The following is a 20,319-nucleotide window of genomic DNA, read 5'->3' as shown; positions in this document are numbered from 1 at the left end:
TAGAGAGTGATAGAGAGTGACAGAGAGAGATAGAGAGTGTCTGAGTGTGTCAGAGTGTGTCAGATGGTGTCAGAGAGGGTCAGAGTGAGTCAGAGTGTGCCAGAGAGTGATAGAGAGTGATGGAGAGTGTCAGAGAGTTTCATAGAGTGATAGATAGTGTCAGAGAGTGATATAGAGTGATAGAGAGTGTCTGAGAGAGTCAGAGAGTGATGGAGAGTGTCAGAGAGTGTCTTGGAGAATCTGAGAGTGTTACGGAGTGATAGGGAGTGTCATAGAGGGATAGAGTGTGAAAGAGAGTGTCTGAGAGTGTCAGAGATTGTCAGAACGTGTCAGAGAGTGAGAGAAAGTGTCTGAGACTGTCTGAGATTATCTGAGAGTGTCAGAGAGTGTCAGAGTGTGATAGAAAGCGTCAGAGAGTGTCTGAGAGGTTCAGAGAGTGATATAAAGTGTCAGAGAGTGTCTGAGAGAGTCAGAGAGAGTCAGAGAGTGCAGAGAGTGATAGAGAGTGCCCGAGAGTGTCAGAGAGTGATAGAGATTGATAGAGTGTGATAAAGCGTGTCTTTGTGTGTCAGAGATTGTCAGAGAGTGACAGAGTATGTCAGAGAGTGATAGAGAGTGTCAGAGATTGTCAGAGTGTGTCAGAGAGTGTCAGAGAGTGTCAGAGAGTGTCAGAGTGTCAGAGAGTAACAGAGAGGGATAGAGAGTGATAGAGAGTGTCTGAGAGTGTCAGAAAGTGTCAGAGTGTGTCAGAGAGTGACAGAGAGTGACAGAGAGTGTCTGAGAGTGTCAGATTGTGTCAGAGTGTCAGAGAGTGATAGAGAGTGTCAGTGAGTGATAGAGAGTGTCTGAGAATGTCAGAGATTGATAGAGAGTGTCTGAGAGTGTCAGAGAGTGATAGAGAGTGTCAGAGAGTGATACAAAGTGTCAGATATTGTCAGAGTGTGTCAGAGAGTGTCAGAGAATGTCAGAGTGTGTCAGAGAGTAACAGAGAGTGACAGAGAGTGATAGAGAGTGTCAGAGAGTGTCAGAGAGTGAGAGAGAGTGCCTGAGAGTGTCAGAAAGTGTCAGAGTGCGTCAGAGAGTGATAGAGAGTGATAGTAAGTGTCAGAGAGTGATAGAGAGTGTCTGAGTGTGTCAGAGAGTGATAGAGAGTGTCTGAGAGTTTCAGAGAACGTCAGAGAATGATAGAGAGTGACTGAGAGTGATAGAGACTGTCTGAGAGTGATAGAGAGTGTCTGAGAGTGTCAGAGACTGTCAGAGAGTGTCAGAGAGTGATAGAGAGTGATAGAGTGTGATAGAGAATGTCAGAGAGTGATCGAGAGTGTCTGAGAGTGTCTGTGAGTGACAGAGTATGTCAGAGAGTTATAGAGAGTGTCAGAGATTGTCAGAGTGTGTCAGAGAGTGTCAGAGAGTGTCAGAGAGTGTCAGAGTGTTTCAGAGAGTAACAGAGAGTAACAGAGAGTGATAGAGAGTGATGGAGAGTGTCTGAGAGTGTCAGAAAGTGTCTGAGTGTGTCAGAGAGTGATAGAGAGTGATAGAGAGTGTCTGAGAGTGTCAGAGTGTGTCAGAGAGTGTCCGAGAGTGTCAGAGAGTGATAGAGAGTGTCAGTGAGTGATAGAGAGTGTCTGAGAGTGTCAGAGATTGATAGAGAGTGTCTGAGAGTGTCAGAGAGTGATAGAGAGTGTCAGAGAGTGATAGAAAGTGTCAGAGATTGTCAGAGATTGTCAGAGAGTGTCAGAGAGTGTCAGGGTCTGTCAGAGAGTGTCAGAGTTTGATAGAGATTGAGAGAGAGTGTCTGAGAGTGTCAGAAAGTGTCAGAGTGTGTCAGAGAGTGATAGAGAGTGATAGAAAGTGTCAGAGAGTGATAGAGAGTGTCTGCGAGTGTCAGAGAGTGATAGAGAGTGATAGAGAGTGATAGAGAATGTCAGAGACTGTCAGTGACTGTCAGAGTGTGTCAGAGTTTGATAGAGATTGAGAGAGAGTGTCTGAGAGTGTCAGAAAGTGTCAGAGTGTGTCAGAGAGTGATAGAGAGTGATAGAAAGTGTCAGAGAGTGATAGAGAGTGTCTGCGAATATCAGAGAGTGATAGAGAGTGTCAGAGAGTGTCAGAGACAGTCAGAGTGTGTCAGAGAGTGATAGAGAGTGATAGAGAGTGTCAGAGAGTGTCAGAGAGTGTCAGAGTGTGTTGGAGAGTGATAGAGAGTGGTAGAGAGTGATAGACAGTGATAGAGAGTGATAGAGATTGTCTGAGAGTGTCAGAGAGTGATAGAGAGTGTCAGAGAGTGTCAGAGACAGTCAGAGCGTGTCAGAGAGTGATAGCTAGTGATAGAGAGTGTCTGAGATTGTCAGAGTGTGTCAGAGAATGTCAGATAGTGTCAGAGAGGGTCAGAGCGAGTCAGAGTGTGCCAGAGATTGATGGAGAGTGATGGAGAGGGTCAGAGAGTGATATAGAGTGATAGAGAGTGTCTGAGAGTGTCTGAAAGAGTCAGAGAGTGTCTGAGAGTGTCAGAGAGTGTCTGACAGTGTCAGAGAGAGATGGAGAGTGAAAGAGAGTGTCATAGAGAATCTGAGAGTGTTAGGGAGTGATAGGGAGTGTCATAGAGGGATAGAGAGTGAAAGAGAGTGTCTGAGAGTGTCAGAGATTGTCGGACAGTGTCAGAGAGTGATAGAAAGTGTCTGAGACTGTCTGAGATTATCTGAGAGTGTCAGAGTGTGATAGAAAGTGTCAGAGAGTGTCTGAGAGGTTCAGAGAGTGATATAATGTGTCAGAGAGTGTCTGAGAGAGTCAGAGAGAGTCAGAGAGTGCAGAGTGAGATAGAGAGTGTCAGAGAGTGTCTTTGAGTGATAGAGATTGATAGAGTGTGATAGAGAGTGTATTTGAGTGTCAGAGAGTGTCAGAGAGTGATAGAGAATGTCAGAGAGTGATCGAGAGTGTCTGAGAGTGTCTGTGAGTGACAGAGTATGTCAGAGAGTGATAGAGATTGTCAGAGATTGTCAGTGTGTCTGAGAGTGTCAGAGACGGTCAGAGAGTGTCAGAGACTGATAGAGAGTGATAGAGAGTGTCCGAGAGTGTCCGAGAGTGTCAGAGAGTGATAGAGAGTGATAGAGTGTGATAGAGTGTGATAGAGAATGTCAGAGAGTGATCGAGAGTGTCTGAGAGTGTCTGTGAGTGACAGAGTATGTCAGAGAGTTATAGAGAGTGTCAGAGATTGTCAGAGTGTGTCAGAGTGTGTTCGAGAGTGTCAGTGTGTGTCAGAGAGTAACAGAGAGTGATGGAGAGTGATAGAGAGTGATAGAGAGTGTCAGAGAGTGATAGAGAGTGTCTGAGAGTTTCAGAGAATGTCAGAGAGTGATAGAGAGTGTCTGAGAGTGATAGAGAGTGTCTGAGGGTGTCAGACAGTGTCAGAGAATGGCAGAGAGTGTCTGAGAGTGTCAGAGATTGTCAGATTGTGTCAGAGTGTGTCAGAGAATGATGGAGAGTGACAGAGAGTGTCTGACAGTGTCAGAGAGTGTCAGAGTGTGTCAGAGAATGTCAGAGAGCGATAGAGTGTGTCAGAGTGTGTCAGAGAATGTCAGAAAGTGTCAGAGAGTGATAGAGAGTTTCAGAGAATGTCAGAGAGTGATAGGGAGTGTCTGAGAGTGATAGAGAGTGTCTGAGAGTGTCTGAGGGTGCCAGAAAGTGTCAGAGAATGACAGAGAGTGTCTGAGAGTGTCTGAGAGTGTCTGAGGGTGTCAGACTGTGTCAGAGAATTACAGAGTGTCTGAGAGTGTCAGAGATTGTCAGATTGTGTCAGAGTGTGTCAGAGAGTGATGGAGAGTGATAGAGAGTGTCTGACAGTGTCAGAGAGTGTCAGAGTGTGTCAGAGAATGTCAGAGAGCGATAGAGTGTGTCAGAGTGTGTCAGAGAGTGTCAGAAAGAGTCAGAGAGTGATAGAAAGTGTCAGAGAGTGTCTGAGAGGTTCAGAGAGTGATATCAAGTGTCAGAGAGTGTCTGAGAGAGTCAGAGAAAGTCAGAGAGTGTCAGAGAGTGAGAGAGAGTGTCCGAGAGTGTCAGAGAGTGATAGAGAATGTCAGAGAGTGATCGAGAGAGTCTGAGAGTGTCTGTGAGTGACAGAGTATGTCAGAGAGTGATAGAGAGTGTCAGAGATTGTCAGAGTGCGTCAGAGAGTGTCAGAGAGTGTCAGAGTGTGTCAGAGAGTAACAGAGAGTAACAGAGAGGGATAGAGAGTGATAGAGAGTGTCTGAGAGTGTCAGAAAATGTCAGAGTGTGTCAGAGAGTGATAGAGAGTGATAGAGAGTGTCTGAGAGTGTCAGAGTGTGTCAGAGAGTGATAGAGAGTGTCAGTGAGTGATAGAGAGTGTGTGAGAGTGTCATAGAGTGTCAGAGAATGTCAGAGTGTGTCAGAGAGTATCAGAGAGTGATAGAGAGTGATCGAGTGTGTCAGAGAGTGTCAGAGACTGTCAGAGTGTGTCAGAGAGTGATGGAGAGTGATAGAGAGTGTCTGAAAGTGTCAGAGAGTGTCAGAGTGTGTCAGAGAATGTCAGACAGTGATAGAGTGTGTCAGAGTGTGTCAGAGAGTGTCAGAGAGTGTCAGAGAGTGATAGAGAGTGCCAGAGAGAGTGTGAGTGTGTCAGAGAGTTTCAGAGAGTGTCTGAGAGTGAGCGAGAGTGTCTGAGAGTGTCTGAGAGAGACAGAGAGTGTCTGAGAGTTTCAGTGAGTGTCAGAGAGTGATGGAGAGTGTCAGAGAGTGTCTGAGAGTGACAGAGTGAAAGAGAGTGTCAGAGACTGATATAGAGTGATAGAGAGTGTCAGAGAGTGTCAGAGAGTGTCAGAGAGCGATAGAGAGTGATCGAGAGTGATGCAGAGTGATGGAGAGTGTCTGAGAGTGTCTGAGAGTGATCGAGAGTGATAGAGAGTGTCTGAGAGTGTCTGGGAGTGTCAGCGAGTGATAGAGAGTGATAGAGAGTTTCTGAGAATGTCAGAGAGTGTCAGAGAGTGAAAGAGAGTGATAGAGAGTGTCTGAGAGTGACAGAGCGTGTCTGAGAGTGTCAGTGAGTGTCAGAGATCGATAGTGAGTGTCTGAGAGTGTGAGAGAGTGTCAGCGAGTGACAGAGAGTTTCTGAGAGTGTCAGAGATTGTCAAAGTGTGTCAGAGAGTGATAGAGAGTGATAGAGAGTGTCTGAGAGTGTCTGAGAGTGTCAGAGTGTGTCAGAGAGTGTCAGTGAGTGATAGAGAGTGTCTGAGAGTGTCAGAAAGTGTCAGAGTGTGTCAGAGAGTGATAGAGAGTGATAGAGAGTGACAGAGAGAGATAGAGAGTGTCTGAGTGTGTCAGAGTGTGTCAGATGGTGTCAGAGAGGGTCAGAGTGAGTCAGAGTGTGCCAGAGAGTGATAGAGAGTGATGGAGAGTGTCAGAGAGTTTCATAGAGTGATAGATAGTGTCAGAGAGTGATATAGAGTGATAGAGAGTGTCTGAGAGAGTCAGAGAGTGATGGAGAGTGTCAGAGAGTGTCTTGGAGAATCTGAGAGTGTTAGGGTGTGATAGGGAGTGTCATAGAGGGATAGAGTGTGAAAGAGAGTGTCTGAGTGTGTCAGAGATTGTCAGAAAGTGTCAGAGAGTGAGAGAAAGTGTCTGAGACTGTCTGAGATTATCTGAGGGTGTCAGAGAGTGTCAGAGAGTGTCAGAGTGTGATAGAAAGTGTCAGAGAGTGTCTGAGAGGTTCAGAGAGTGATATAAAGTGTCAGAGAGTGTCTGAGAGAGTCAGAGAGAGTCAGAGAGTGCAGAGAGTGATAGAGAGTGCCCGAGAGTGTCAGAGAGTGATGGAGATTGATAGAGTGTGATAGAGCGTGTCTTTGAGTGTCAGAGAATGTCAGAGAGTGACAGAGTATGTCAGAGAGTGATAGAGAGTGTCAGAGATTGTCAGACTGTGTCAGAGAGTGTCAGAGATTATCAGAGAGTGTCAGAGTGTGTCACAGAGTAACAGAGAGGGATAGAGAGTGATAGAGAGTGTCTGAGAGTGTCAGAAAGTGTCAGAGTGTGTCAGAGAGTGACAGAGAGTGATAGAGAGTGTCTGAGAGTGTCAGATTGTGTCAGAGTGTCAGAGAGTGATAGAGAGTGTCAGAGAGTGATAGAGAGTGTCTTAGAGTGTCAGAGATTGATAGAGAGTGTCTGATAGTGTCAGAGAGTGATAGAGAGTGTCAGAGAGTGATACAAAGTGTCAGATATTGTCAGAGTGTGTCAGAGAGTGTCAGAGAATGTCAGAGTGTGTCAGAGAGTAACAGAGAGTGACAGAGAGTGATAGAGAGTGTCAGAGAGTGTCAGAGACTGTCAGAGTGTGTCAGAGTTTGATAGAGAGTGAGAGAGAGTGCCTGAGACTGTCAGAAAGTGTCAGAGTGCGTCAGAGAGTGATAGAGAGTGATAGTAAGTGTCAGAGAGTGATAGAGAGTGTCTGAGAGCGTCAGAGAGTGATAGAGAGTGTCTGAGAGTTTCAGAGAACGTCAGAGAATGATAGAGAGTGTCTGAGAGTGATATAGACTGTCTGAGTGTGATAGAGAGTGTTTGAGAGTGTCAGAGACTGTCAGAGAGTGTCAGAGAGTGATAGAGAGTGATAGAGAGTGTCAGAGAGTGATATAGAGTGATAGAGTGTGATAGAGAATGTCAGAGAGTGATCGAGAGTGTCTGAGAGTGTCTGTGAGTGACAGAGTGTGTCAGAGAGTTATAGAGAGTGTCAGAGAATCCCAGAGTGTGTCAGAGAGTGTCAGAGAGTGTCAGAGTGTTTCAGAGAGTAACAGAGAGTGATAGAGAGTGATAGAGATTGTCTGAGAGTGTCAGAAAGTGTCAGAGTGTGTCAGAGAGTGATAGAGAGTGATAGAGAGTGGCTGAGAGTGTCAGAGTGTGTCAGAGAGTGACCGAGAGTGTCAGAGAGTGATAGAGAGTGTCAGTGAGTGATAGAGAGTGTCTGAGAGTGTCAGAGATTGATAGAGAGTGTCTGAGAGTGTCAGAGAGTGATAGAGAGTGTCAGAGAGTGATAGAAAGTGCCAGAGATTGTCAGAGATTGTCAGAGAGTGTCAGAGAGTATCAGAGTCTGTCCGAGAGTAACAGAGAGTCATAGAGAGTGATAGAGAATGTCAGAGAGTGTCAGAGACTGTCAGAGTGTGTCAGAGTTTGATAGAGAGTGAGAGAGAGTGTCTGAGAGTGTCAGAAAGTGTCAGAGTTTGTCAGATAGTGATAGAGAGTGATAGAAAGTGTCAGAGAGTGATGGAGAGTGTCTGCGAGTGTCAGATAGTGATAGAGAGTGTCAGAGAGTGTCAGAGACAGTCAGAGTGTGTCAGAGAGTGATAGAGAGTGTCAGAGAGTGATATAATGTGTCAGAGAGTGTCTGAGAGAGTCAGAGAGTGCAGAGTGAGATAGAGAGTATCCGAGAGTGTCTTTGAGTGATAGAGATTGATAGAGTGTGATAGAGAGTGTCTTTGAGTGTCAGAGAGTGTCAGAGAGTGATAGAGAATGTCAGAGCGTGATCGAGAGTGTCTGAGAGTGTCTGTGAGTGACAGAGTATGTCAGAGAGTGATAGAGATTGTCAGAGATTGTCAGTGTGTCTGAGAGTGTCAGAGACGGTCAGAGAGTGTCAGAGACTGATAGAGAGTGTCCGAGAGTGTCAGAGAGTGATAGAGAGTGATAGAGTGTGATAGAGAATGTCAGAGAGTGATCGAGAGTGTCTGAGAGTGTCTGTGAGTGACAGAGTATGTCAGAGAGTTATAGAGAGTGTCAGAGATTGTCAGAGTGTGTCAGAGTGTGTTAGAGAGTGTCAGAGTGTGTCAGAGAGTAACAGAGAGTGATGGAGAGTGATAGAGAGTGATAGAGAGTGTCTGAGAGTGTCAGAAAGTGTCAGAGTGTGTCAGAGAGTGATAGAGAGTGATAGAAAGTGTCAGAGAGTGATAGAGAGTGTCTGCGAGTGTCAGAGAGTGATAGAGAGTGTCAGAGAGTGTCAGAGACAGTCAGAGTGTGTCAGAGAGTGATAGAGAGTGATAGAGAGTGTCTGAGAGTGTCAGAGAGTGTCAGAGTGTGTCAGAGAGTGATAGAGAGTGATAGACAGTGATAGCGAGTGATAGAGATTGTCTGAGAGTGTCAGAGAGTGATAGAGAGTGTCAGAGAGTGTCAGAGACAGTCAGAGCGTGTCAGAGAGTGATAGCTAGTGATAGAGAGTGTCTGAGAGTGTCAAAGTGTGTCAGAGAATGTCAGATAGTGTCAGAGAGGGTCAGAGAGGGTCAGAGCGAGTCAGAGAGAGTCAGAGTGTGCCAGAGATTGATGGAGAGTGATGGAGAGTGTCAGAGAGTGATATACAGTGATAGAGAGTGTTCCTGGAGTGTCTGAAAGAGTCAGAGAGTGTCTGAGAGTGTCAGAGAGTGTCTGACAGTGTCAGACAGAGATGGAGAGTGAAAGAGAGTGTCATAGAGAATCTGAGAGTGTTAGGGAGTGATAGGGAGAGTCATAGAGAGATAGAGAGTGTCCGAGAGTGTCTTTGAGTGATAGAGATTGATAGAGTGTGATAGAGAGTGTCTTTGAGTGTCAGAGAGTGTCAGAGAGTGATAGAGAATGTCAGAGAGTGATCGAGAGTGTCTGAGAGTGTCTGTGAGTGACAGAGTATGTCAGAGAGTGATAGAGAGTGTCAGAGATTGTCAGTGTGTCTGAGAGTGTCAGAGACGGTCAGAGAGTGTCAGAGACTGATAGAGAGTGATAGAGAGTGTCCGAGAGTGTCAGAGAGTGTCAGAGAGTGATAGAGAGTGATAGAGTGTGATAGAGAATGTCAGAGAGTGTCAGAGTGTGTCAGAGAGTGTCCGAGAGTGTCAGAGAGTAACAGAGAGTGATGGAGAGTGATAGAGAGTGATAGAGAGTGTCTGAGAGTGTCAGAAAGTGTCAGAGTGTGTCAGAGAGTGATAGAGAGTGATAGAGAGTGTCTGAGAGTGTCAGAGTGTGTCAGAGAGTGTCCGAGAGTGTCAGAGAGTGATAAAGAGTGTCAGTGCGTGATAGAGAGTGTCTGAGAGTGTCAGAGATTGATAGAGTATGTCAGAGAGTGATAGAGTGTGTCAGAGAGTAACAGAGAGGGATAGAGAGTGTCTGAGAGTGTCAGAAAGTGTCAGAGTGTGTCAGAGAGTGATCGAGAGTGTCAGAGAGTGATAGAAAGTGTCAGAGATTGTCAAAGATTGTCAGAGAGTGTCAGAGAGTGTCAGAGTCTGTCAGAGAGTAACAGAGAGTGATAGAGAGTGATAGAGAATGTCAGAGAGTGTCAGAGACTGTCAGAGTGTGTCAGAGTTTGATAGAGAGTGAGAGAGAGTGTCTGAGAGTGTCAGAGAGTGTCAGGGTGTGTCAGAGAGTGATATAGAGTGGTAGAGAGTGATAGACAGTGATAGAGAGTGATAGAGATTGTCTGAGAGTGTCAGAGAGTGATAGAGAGTGTCAGAGAGTGTCAGAGACAGTCAGAGCGTGTCAGAGAGTGATGGCTAGTGATAGAGAGTGTCTGAGAGTGTCAGAGTGTGTCAGAGAATGTCAGATAGTGTCAGAGAGGGTCAGAGCGAGTCAGAGTGTGCCAGAGATTGATGGAGAGTGATGGAGAGTGTCAGAGAGTGATATAGAGTGATAGAGAGTGTCTGAGAGTGTCTGAAAGAGTCCGAGAGTGTCAGAGAGTGTCTGACAGTGTCAGAGAGAGATGGAGAGTGAAAGAGAGTGTCATAGAGAATCTGAGAGTGTTAGGGAGTGATAGGGAGAGTCATAGAGGGATAGAGAGTGAAAGAGAGTGTCTGAGAGTGTCAGAGATTGTCGGACAGTGTCAGAGAGTGATAGAAAGTGTCCGAGACTGTCTGAGATTATCTGAGAGTGTCAGAGTGTGATAGAAAGTGTCAGAGAGTGTCTGAGTGGTTCAGAGAGTGATATAATGTGTCAGAGAGTGTCTGAGAGAGTCAGAGAGAGTCAGAGAGTGCAGAGTGAGATAGAGAGTGTCCGAGAGTGTCTTTGAGTGATAGAGATTGATAGAGTGTGATAGAGAGTGTCTTTGAGTGTCAGAGAGTGTCAGAGAGTGATAGAGAATGTCAGAGAGTGATCGAGAGTGTCTGAGAGTGTCTGTGAGTGACAGAGTATGTCAGAGAGTGATAGAGAGTGTCAGAGATTGTCAGTGTGTCTGAGAGTGTCAGAGACGGTCAGAGAGTGTCAGAGACTGATAGAGAGTGATAGAGAGTGTCCGAGAGTGTCAGAGAGTGATAGAGAGTGATAGAGTGTGATAGAGAATGTCAGAGAGTGATCGAGAGTGTCTGAGAGTGTCTGTGAGTGACAGAGTATGTCAGAGAGTGATAGAGAGTGTCAGAGATTGTCAGTGTGTCTGAGAGTGCCAGAGACGGTCAGAGAGTGTCAGAGACTGATAGAGAGTGATAGAGAGTGTCCGAGAGTGTCAGAGACTAATAGAGAGTGATAGAGTGTCCGAGAGTGTCAGAGAGTGATAGAGAGTGATAGAGTGTGATAGAGAATGTCAGAGAGTTATAGAGAGTGTCAGAGAATGTCAGAGTGTGTCAGAGAGTGTTAGAGAGTGTCAGAATGTGTCAGAGAGTAACAGAGAGTGATGGAGAGTGATAGAGAGTGATAGAGAGTGTCTGAGAGTGTCAGAGTGTGTCAGAGAGTCTCCGAGAGTGTCAGAGAGTGATAGAGAGTAACAGAGAGGGATAGAGAGTGTCTGAGAGTGTCAGAAAGTGTCAGAGTGTGTCAGAGAGTGATAGAGAGTTTCAGAGAGTGATAGAAAGTGTCAGAGATTGTCAGAGATTGTCAGAGAGTGTCAGAGAGTGTCAGAGGATGTCAGAGAGTAACAGAGAGTAATGGAGAGTGATAGAGAATGTCAGAGAGTGTCAGAGACTGTCAGAGTGTGTCAGAGTTTGATAGAGAGTGAGAGAGAGTATCTGAGAGTGTCAGAAAGTGTCAGAGTGTGTCAGAGAGTGATAGAGAGTGATAGAAAGTGTCAGAGAGTGATAGAGAGTGTCTGCGAGTGTCAGAGAGTGATAGAGAGTGTCAGAGAGTGTCAGAGACAGTCAGAGTGTGTCAGAGAGTGATAGAGAGTGATAGAGAGTGTCTGAGAGTGTCAGAGAGTGTCAGAGTGTGTCAGAGAGTGATAGAGAGTGATAGACAGTGATAGAGAGTGATAGAGATTGTCTGAGAGTGTCAGAGAGTGATAGAGAGTGTCAGAGAGTGTCAGAGACAGTCAGAGCGTGTCAGAGAGTGATAGCTAGTGATAGAGAGTGTCTGAGAGTGTCAAAGTGTGTCAGAGAATGTCAGATAGTGTCAGAGAGGGTCAGAGAGGGTCAGAGCGAGTCAGAGTGTGCCAGAGATTGATGGAGAGTGATGGAGAGTGTCAGAGAGTGATATACAGTGATAGAGAGTGTTCCTGGAGTGTCTGAAAGAGTCAGAGAGTGTCTGAGAGTGTCAGAGAGTGTCTGACAGTGTCAGACAGAGATGGAGAGTGAAAGAGAGTGTCATAGAGAATCTGAGAGTGTTAGGGAGTGATAGGGAGAGTCATAGAGGGATAGAGAGTGAAAGAGAGTGTCTGAGAGTGTCAGAGATTGTCGGACAGTGTCAGAGAGTGATAGAAAGTGTCCGAGACTGTCTGAGACTATCTGAGAGTGTCAGAGTGTGATAGAAAGTGTCAGAGAGTGATAGAGAGTGTCAGAGAGTGATATAATGTGTCAGAGAGTGTCTGAGAGAGTCAGAGAGTGCAGAGTGAGATAGAGAGTGTCCGAGAGTGTCTTTGAGTGATAGAGATTGATAGAGTGTGATAGAGAGTGTCTTTGAGTGTCAGAGAGTGTCAGAGAGTGATAGAGAATGTCAGAGAGTGATCGAGAGTGTCTGAGAGTGTCTGTGAGTGACAGAGTATGTCAGAGAGTGATAGAGAGTGTCAGAGATTGTCAGTGTGTCTGAGAGTGTCAGAGACGGTCAGAGAGTGTCAGAGACTGATAGAGAGTGATAGAGAGTGTCCGAGAGTGTCAGAGAGTGTCAGAGAGTGATAGAGAGTGATAGAGTGTGATAGAGAATGTCAGAGAGTGTCAGAGTGTGTCAGAGAGTGTCCGAGAGTGTCAGAGAGTAACAGAGAGTGATGGAGAGTGATAGAGAGTGATAGAGAGTGTCTGAGAGTGTCAGAAAGTGTCAGAGTGTGTCAGAGAGTGATAGAGAGTGATAGAGAGTGTCTGAGAGTGTCAGAGTGTGTCAGAGAGTGTCCGAGAGTGTCAGAGAGTGATAGAGAGTGTCAGTGCGTGACAGAGAGTGTCTGAGAGTGTCAGAGATTGATAGAGTATGTCAGAGAGTGATAGAGTGTGTCAGAGAGTAACAGAGAGGGATAGAGAGTGTCTGAGAGTGTCAGAAAGTGTCAGAGTGTGTCAGAGAGTGATAGAGAGTTTCAGAGAGTGATATAAAGTGTCAGAGATTGTCAGAGATTGTCAGAGAGTGTCAGAGAGTGTCAGAGAGTGTCAGTGTCTGTCAGAGAGTAACACAGAGTGATGGAGACTGATAGAGAATGTCAGAGAGTGTCAGAGACTGTCAGAGTGTGTCAGAGTTTGATAGAGAGTGAGAGAGAGTGTCTGAGAGTGTCAGCAAGTGTCAGAGTGTGTCAGAGAGTGATAGAGAGTGATATAAAGTGTCAGAGAGTGATAGAGAGTGTCTGCGAGTGTCAGAGAGTGATAGAGAGTGTCAGAGAGTGTCAGAGACAGTCAGAGTGTGTCAGAGAGTGATAGAGAGTGATAGAGAGTGTCTGAGAGTGTCAGAGAGTGTCAGAGAGTGTCAGAGTGTGTCAGAGAGTGATAGAGAGTGGTAGAGAGTGATAGACAGTGATAGAGAGTGATAGATTGTCTGAGAGTGTCAGAGAGTGATAGAGAGTGTCAGAGAGTGTCAGAGACAGTCAGAGCGTGTCAGAGAGTGATAGCTAGTGATAGAGAGTGTCTGAGAGTGTCAAAGTGTGTCAGAGAATGTCAGATAGTGTCAGAGAGGGTCAGAGCGAGTCAGAGTGTGCCAGAGATTGATGGAGAGTGATGGAGAGTGTCAGAGAGTGATATAGAGTGATAGAGAGTGTCTGAGAGTGTCTGAAAGAGTCAGAGAGTGTCTGAGAGTGTCAGAGAGTGTCTGACAGTGTCAGAGAGAGATGGAGAGTGAAAGAGAGTGTCATAGAGAATCTGAGAGTGTTAGGGAGTGATAGGGAGTGTCATAGAGGGATAGAGAGTGAAAGAGAGTGTCTGAGAGTGTCAGAGATTGTCGGACAGTGTCAGAGAGTGATAGAAAGTGTCCGAGACTGTCTGAGATTATCTGAGAGTGTCAGAGTGTGATAGAAAGTGTCAGAGAGTGTCTGAGAGGTTCAGAGAGTGATATAATGTGTCAGAGAGTGTCTGAGAGAGTCAGAGAGAGTCAGAGAGTGCAGAGTGAGATAGAGAGTGTCCGAGAGTGTCTTTGAGTGATAGAGATTGATAGAGTGTGATAGAGAGTGTCTTTGAGTGTCAGAGAGTGTCAGAGAGTGATAGAGAATGTCAGAGAGTGATCGAGAGTGTCTGAGAGTGTCTGTGAGTGACAGAGTATGTCAGAGAGTGATAGAGAGTGTCAGAGATTGTCAGTGTGTCTGAGAGTGTCAGAGACGGTCAGAGAGTGTCAGAGACTGATAGAGAGTGATAGAAAGTGTCCGAGAGTGTCAGAGAGTGATCGAGAGTGATAGAGTGTGATAGAGAATGTCAGATAGTGATCGAGAGTGTCTGAGAGTGTCTGTGAGTGACAGAGTATGTCAGAGAGTTATAGAGAGTGTCAGAGATTGTCAGAGTGTGTCAGAGAGTGTTAGAGAGTGTCAGAGTGTGTCAGAGAGTAACAGAGAGTGATGGAGAGTTATAGAGAGTGATAGAGAGTGTCTGAGAGTGTCAGAAAGTGTCAGAGTGTGTCAGAGAGTGATAGAGAGTGATAGAGAGTGTCTGAGAGTGTCAGAGTGTGTCAGAGAGTGTCCGAGAGTGTCAGAGAGTGATAGAGTGTGTCAGTGAGTGATAGAGAGTGTCTGAGAGTGTCAGAGATTGATAGAGTATGTCAGAGAGTGATAGAGTGTGTCAGAGAGTAACAGAGAGGATAGAGAGTGTCTGAGAGTGTCAGAAAGTGTCAGAGTGTGTCAGAGAGTGATAGAGAGTGTCAGTGAGTGATAGAGAGTGTCTGAGAGTGTCAGAGATTGATAGAGAGTGTCTGAGAGTGTCAGAGAGTGATAGAGAGTGTCAGAGAGTGATAGAAAGTGTCAGAGAGAGTCAGAGAGAGTCAGAGAGTGCAGAGTGAGATAGAGAGTGTCCGAGAGTGTCTTTGAGTGATAGAGATTGATAGAGTGTGATAGAGAGTGTCTTTGAGTGTCAGAGAGTGTCAGAGAGTGATAGAGAATGTCAGAGAGTGATCGAGTGTGTCTGAGAGTGTCTGTGAGTGACAGAGTATGTCAGAGAGTGATAGAGAGTGTCAGAGATTGTCAGTGTGTCTGAGAGTGTCAGAGACGGTCAGAGAGTGTCAGAGACTGATAGAGAGTGATAGAGAGTGTCCGAGAGTGTCAGAGAGTGATAGAGAGTGATAGAGTGTGATAGAGAATGTCAGAGAGTGATCGAGAGTGTCTGAGAGTGTCTGTGAGTGACAGAGTATGTCAGAGAGTTATAGAGAGTGTCAGAGATTGTCAGAGTGTGTCAGAGAGTGTTAGAGGGTGTCAGAGTGTGTCAGAGAGTAACAGAGAGTGATGGAGAGTGATAGAGAGTGATAGAGAGTGATAGAGAGTGATAGAGAGTGTCTGAGAGTGTCAGAAAGTGTCAGAGTGTGTCAGAGAGTGATAGAGAGTGATAGAGAGTGATAGAGAGTGTCTGAGAGTGTCAGAGTGTGTCAGAGAGTGTCCGAGAGTGTCAGAGAGTGATAGAGAGTGTCAGTGAGTGACAGAGAGTGTCTGAGAGTGTCAGAGATTGATAGAGTATGTCAGAGAGTGATAGAGTGTGTCAGAGAGTAACAGAGAGGGATAGAGAGTGTCTGAGAGTGTCAGAAAGTGTCTGAGTGTGTCAGAGAGTGATAGAGAGTGTCTTAGAGTGTCAGAGATTGATAGAGAGTGTCTGAGAGTGTCAGAGAGTGTCAGAGAATGTCAGAGTGTGTCTGAGAGTAACAGAGAGTGATAGAGTTTGATAGAGAGTGAGAGAGAGTGTCTGAGAGTGTCAGAAAGAGTCAGAGTGTGTCAGAGAGTGATCGAGAGTGTCTTTGAGTGTCAGAGAGTGTCAGAGAGTGATAGAGAATGTCAGAGAGTGATCGAGAGTGTCTGAGAGTGTCTGAGAGTGATAGAGAGTGTCCGAGAGTGTCAGAGTGTGTCAGAGAGTAACAGAGAGTGATAGAGAGTGATAGAGAGTGTCTGAGAGTGTCAGAAAGTGTCAGAGTGTATCAGAGAGTGATAGAGAGTGATAGAGAGTGTCTGAGAGTGTCAGAGTGTGTCAGAGAGTGTCAGAGAGTGTCAGAGAGTGATAGAGAGTGTCAGAGAGTGATAGAAAGTGTCAGAGATTGTCAGAGTGTGTCAGAGATTGTCAGAGAATGTCAGAGTGTTTCAGAGAGTAACATAGAGTGATAGAGAGTGATATAGAATGTCAGAGAGTGTCAGAGACTGTCAGAGTGCGTCAGAGTTTGATAGAGAGTGAGAGAGAGTGAGAGAGAGTGTCTGAGAGCGTCAGAAAGTGTCAGAGTGTGTCAGAGCGTGATAGAGAGTGATAGAAAATGTCAGAGAGTGATAGAGAGTGTCTGGGAGTGTCAGAGATTGATAGAGAGTGTCTGAGAGTGTCAGAGAGTGATAGAGAGTGTCAGAGAGTGATAGAAAGCTTCAGAGATTGTCAGAGTGTGTCAGAGATTGATAGAGAGTGAGAGAGAGTGTCTGAGAGTGTCAGAGTGTGTCAGAGAGTGTCAGAGAGTGATAGAGAGTGTCAGAGAGTGATAGAAAGTGTCAGAGATTGTCAGAGTGTGTCAGAGATTGTCAGAGAATGTCAGAGTGTTTCAGAGAGTAACAGAGAGTGATAGAGAGTGATATAGAATGTCAGAGAGTGTCAGGGACTGTCAGAGTGTGTCAGAGTTTGATAGAGAGTGAGAGAGAGTGTCTGAGAGTGTCAGAAAGTGTCAGAGTGTATCAGAGAGTGATAGAGAGTGATAGAAAGTGTCAGAGAGTGACAGAAAGTGTCTGAGAGTGTCAGAGAGTGATAGAGAGTGTCTGAGAGTTTCAGAGAATGTCAGAGAGTGATAAAGAGTGTCTGAGAGTGATAGAGAGAGTCTGAGAGTGATAGAGAGTGTCTGAGAGTGTCAGAGACAGTCAGAGAGTGATGGAGAGTGATAGAGAGTGTCAGAGAGTGTCAGAGAGTGTCAGAGAGTGTCAGAGTGTGTCAGAGAGTGTCAGAGAGTGATAGAGAGTGTCTGAGAGTGTCATAGAGTGATAGAGAGTGTCTGAGAGTGTCAGAGAGTGATAGAGAGTGATAGAGTGTGATAGAGAGTGTCTTTGAGTGTCAGAGAGTGTCAGAGAGTGATAGAGAATGATAGCGAGTGTCTGAGACTGTCAGAGAGTGTCAGAGTGTGTCAGAGAGTGTCAGAGAGTGATAGAGAGTGTCTGAGAGTGTCATAGAGTGATCGAGAGTGTCTGAGAGAGTCAGAGAGAGTCAGAGAGTGCAGAGTGAGATAGAGAGTGTCCGAGAGTGTCTTTGAGTGAGAGAGATTGATAGAGTGTGATAGAGAGTGTCTTTGAGTGTCAGAGAGTGTCAGAGAGTGATAGAGAATGTCAGAGAGTGATCGAGAGTGTCTGAGAGTGTCTGTGAGTGACAGAGTATGTCAGAGAGTGATAGAGAGTGTCAGAGATTGTCAGTGTGTCTGAGAGTGTCAGAGACGGTCAGAGAGTGTCAGAGACTGATAGAGAGTGATAGAAAGTGTCCGAGAGTGTCAGAGAGTGATCGAGAGTGATAGAGTGTGATAGAGAATGTGAGAGAGTGATCGAGAGTGTCTGAGAGTGTCTGTGAGTGACAGAGTCTGTCAGAGAGTTATAGAGAGTGTCAGAGATTGTCAGAGTGTGTCAGAGAGTGTCAGAGAGTGTCAGAGTGTGTCAGAGAGTAACAGAGAGTGATGGAGAGTGTCTGAGAGTGTCAGAAAGTGTCAGAGTGTGTCAGAGAGTGATATAGAGTGTCTTAGAGTGTCAGAGATTGATAGAGAGTGTCTGAGAGTGTCAGAGAGTGATAGAGAGTGTCAGAGAGTGATACAAAGTGTCAGATATTGTCAGAGTGTGTCAGAGTGTGTCAGAGAATGTCAGAGTGTGTCTGAGAGTAACAGAGAGTGATAGAGTGTGATAGAGAGTGTCAGAGAGTGTCAGAGACTGTCAGAGTGTGTCAGAGTTTGATAGAGAGTGAGAGAGAGTGTCTGAGAGTGTCAGAAAGAGTCAGAGTGTGTCAGAGAGTGATCGAGAGTGTCTTTGAGTGTCAGAGAGTGTCAGAGAGTGATAGAGAATGTCAGAGAGTGATCGAGAGTGTCTGAGAGTGTCTGAGAGTGATAGAGAGTGTCCGAGAGTGTCAGAGTGTGTCAGAGAGTAACAGAGAGTGATAGAGAGTGTCTGAGAGTGTCAGAAAGTGTCAGAGTGTATCAGAGAGTGATAGAGAGTGATAGAGAGTGTCTGAGAGTGTCAGAGTGTGTCAGAGAGTGTCAGAGAGTGATAGAGAGTGTCAGAGAGTGATAGAAAGTGTCAGAGATTGTCAGAGTGTGTCAGAGATTGTCAGAGAATGTCAGAGTGTTTCAGAGAGTAACATAGAGTGATAGAGAGTGATATAGAATGTCAGAGAGTGTCAGAGACTGTCAGAGTGCGTCAGAGTTTGATAGAGAGTGAGAGAGAGTGAGAGAGAGTGTCTGAGAGCGTCAGAAAGTGTCAGAGTGTGTCAGAGCGTGATAGAGAGTGATAGAAAATGTCAGAGAATGATAGAGAGTGTCTGGGAGTGTCAGAGATTGATAGAGAGTGTCTGAGAGTGTCAGAGAGTGATAGAGAGTGTCAGAGAGTGATAGAAAGCTTCAGAGATTGTCAGAGTGTGTCAGAGATTGATAGAGAGTGTCTGAGAGTTTCAGAGAATGTCAGAGAGTGATAGAGAGTGTCTGAGAGTGATAGAGAGTGTCTGAGAGTGATAGAGAGTGTCTGAGAGTGTCAGAGACAGTCAGAGAGTGATGGAGAGTGATAGAGAGTGTCAGAGAGTGTCAGAGAGTGTCAGAGAGTGTCAGAGAGTGATAGAGAGTGATAGCGAGTGTCTGAGACTGTCAGAGAGTGTCAGAGTGTGTCAGAGAGTGTCAGAGAGTGATAGAGAGTGATAGAGAGTGTCTGAGAGTGTCATAGAGTGATAGAGAGTGTCTGAGAGTGTCAGAGAGTGATAGAGAGTGATAGAGTGTGCTAGAGAGTGTCTTTGAGTGTCAGAGAGTGTCAGAGAGTGTCAGAGAGTGATAGAGAATGATAGCGAGTGTCTGAGAATGTCTGAGAGAGTCAGAGAGAGTCAGAGAGTGCAGAGTGAGATAGAGAGTGTCCGAGAGTGTCTTTGAGTGAGAGAGATTGATAGAGTGTGATAGAGAGTGTCTTTGAGTGTCAGAGAGTGTCAGAGAGTGATAGAGAATGTCAGAGAGTGATCGAGAGTGTCTGAGAGTGTCTGTGAGTGACAGAGTATGTCAGAGAGTGATAGAGAGTGTCAGAGATTGTCAGTGTGTCTGAGAGTGTCAGAGACGGTCAGAGAGTGTCAGAGACTGATAGAGAGTGATAGAAAGTGTCCGAGAGTGTCAGAGAGTGATCGAGAGTGATAGAGTGTGATAGAGAATGTCAGAGAGTGATCGAGAGTGTCTGAGAGTGTCTGTGAGTGACAGAGTATGTCAGAGAGTTATAGAGAGTGTCAGAGATTGTCAGAGTGTGTCAGAGAGTGTTAGAGAGTGTCAGAGTGTGTCAGAGAGTAACAGAAAGTGATGGAGAGTTATAGAGAGTGATAGAGAGTGTCTGAGAGTGTCAGAAAGTGTCAGAGTGTGTCAGAGAGTGATAGAGAGTGATAGAGAGTGTCTGAGAGTGTCAGAGTGTGTCAGAGAGTGTCCGAGAGTGTCAGAGAGTGATAGAGAGTGTCAGTGAGTGATAGAGAGTGTCTGAGAGTGTCAGAGATTGATAGAGTAGGTCAGAGAGTGATAGAGTGTGTCAGAGAGTAACAGAGAGGGATAGGGAGTGTCTGAGAGTGTCAGAAAGTGTCAGAGTGTGTCAGAGAGTGATAGAGAGTGTCAGTGAGTGATAGAGAGTGTCTGAGAGTGTCAGAGATTGATAGAGAGTGTCTGAGAGTGTCCGAGAGTGTCAGAGAGTGATAGAGAGTGTCAGTGAGTGATAGAGAGTGTCTGAGAGTGTCAGAGATTGATAGAGTATGTCAGAGAGTGATAGAGTGTGTCAGAGAGTAACAGAGAGGGATAGAGAGTGTCTGAGAGTGTCAGAAAGTGTCAGAGTGTGTCAGAGAGTGATAGAGAGTGTCAGTGAGTGATAGAGAGTGTCTGAGAGTGTCAGAGTTTGATAGAGAGTGTCAGAGAGTGATAGAGAGTGTCAGAGAGTGATAGAAAGTGTCAGAGATTGTCAGAGATTGTCAGAGAGTGTCAGAGAGAGTCAGAGAGAGTCAGAGAGTGCAGAGTGAGATAGAGAGTGTCCGAGAGTGTCTTTGAGTGATAGAGATTGATAGAGTGTGATAGAGAGTGTCTTTGAGTGTCAGAGAGTGTCAGAGAGTGATAGAGAATGTCAGAGAGTCATCGAGTGTGTCTGAGAGTGTCTGTGAGTGACAGAGTATGTCAGAGAGTGATAGAGAGTGTCAGAGATTGTCAGTGTGTCTGAGAGTGTCAGAGACGGTCAGAGAGTGTCAGAGACTGATAGAGATTGATAGAGAGTGTCCGAGAGTGTCAGAGAGTGATAGAGAGTGATAGAGTGTGATAGAGAATGTCAGAGAGTGATCGAGAGTGTCTGAGAGAGTCTGTGAGTGACAGAGTATGTCAGAGAGTTATAGAGAGTGTCAGAGATTGTCAGAGTGTGTCAGAGAGTGTTAGAGGGTGTCAGAGTGTGTCAGAGAGTAACAGAGAGTGATGGAGAGTGATAGAGAGTGATAGAGAGTGTCTGAGAGTGTCAGAAAGTGTCAGAGTGTGTCAGAGAGTGATAGAGAGTGATAGAGAGTGATAGAGAGTGTCTGAGAGTGTCAGAGAGTGTCAGCGTGTGTCAGAGAGAGTCCGAGAGTGTAAGAGAGTGATAGAGAGTGTCAGTGAGTGACAGAG

The sequence above is a fragment of the Heterodontus francisci genome, unplaced genomic scaffold, assembly GCF_036365525.1.
Source record: "Heterodontus francisci isolate sHetFra1 unplaced genomic scaffold, sHetFra1.hap1 HAP1_SCAFFOLD_93, whole genome shotgun sequence".
Taxonomy (NCBI): domain Eukaryota; kingdom Metazoa; phylum Chordata; class Chondrichthyes; order Heterodontiformes; family Heterodontidae; genus Heterodontus; species Heterodontus francisci.
The sequence above is the reverse complement of the archived record's forward strand: the minus strand, read 5'-3'. Positions refer to the sequence as shown.